Genomic DNA, 1,203 nt, shown 5'->3' on the forward strand with positions numbered 1-1,203 from the left:
ATATATATATATATATATATATATATATATATATATAGTCATGTGTATGTATTTATATGTATATACATATCTAATCATTTGTGTGTATTTATGTTTATATACATACATTTGTATGCCTACCCATTCATGTCTAGCAGATTTTTTGTTTAGCTTTTGGACGACTGTCGTTCAGTTGCCGTTCCAGACATGACCATTGTGTTTTTTATTCGCATATACAATATAAAGGTATGAGTTGAAGGAAATTTACCTGGTATTTCTAACATATCGGAGACGTGGATATACCTAGATAAAATATAAATGTACATATGTACATTTATGACAAACTTAGAATAACTTTCCAGCAAAACTATATAATTTTTAAAATGTTAACACTGCCATCTAAATTTTACTTTATTTATTTATTTATTTATTCTTTTTTTTTGCCAGATTTATATTATGTTCGAAAAGCGTTGGTGGTCCTATTTGAACAGAACGGGGTTTGATTAAGGGTCTTCCGTATATAACCATCCAATCCTTTATCCGACAGTTGTATATGAAGAAATACTTCATCATCCAACTAACTAGAACCCGCCTATTTCAAGATTAGCTGAAATTTCAGGGAGATTTGGCTGCTATCTCTAGGAGTCGAATACTTTCATTGAGAATTCCTTGTTACACACACAAGCACATATTTGTATATAACGTGTGCATATGTGTGTGAATATATATATATATATATACATACATACATACATACATACATACATACATACATATATATTATACGCATGAATACACACACGAGTGTATGCATATGTTTATGTATATTATAGGAAAGTTAAGTTGTCTGTGACAATGGGAAAAATAACGAATGCATTCGATAAAATGATCTCAGAGTTAAGAACCTTAATATCATTTCTTTATCATAGAAATCAGGCGACAGACACCTCGTCAGACAGTCTGGCTTACTCAGCTCGGTTTATAATCAAATAGAGTCTGAAGTTAACGTACAACCAGGCTGTCTGTTTGAATACAGGACTTGTAGGCAAGTTTCTGCAACAGTGTCGAATATCTGAGAACAATCTGTTATTGTAATGTTGATAAAGATGAATTTATGTATAACTACATATACAATAGCACAATCTTACCGCTTCCGATACTTCTAGACTTCTAGATTTATTTAGAATCCCAGTGAGGATTACAATTTGAATTCTTCCACGTAGG

Source organism: Octopus bimaculoides, chromosome 1 (genome assembly GCF_001194135.2).
Source record: "Octopus bimaculoides isolate UCB-OBI-ISO-001 chromosome 1, ASM119413v2, whole genome shotgun sequence".
NCBI classification, from domain to species: domain Eukaryota; kingdom Metazoa; phylum Mollusca; class Cephalopoda; order Octopoda; family Octopodidae; genus Octopus; species Octopus bimaculoides.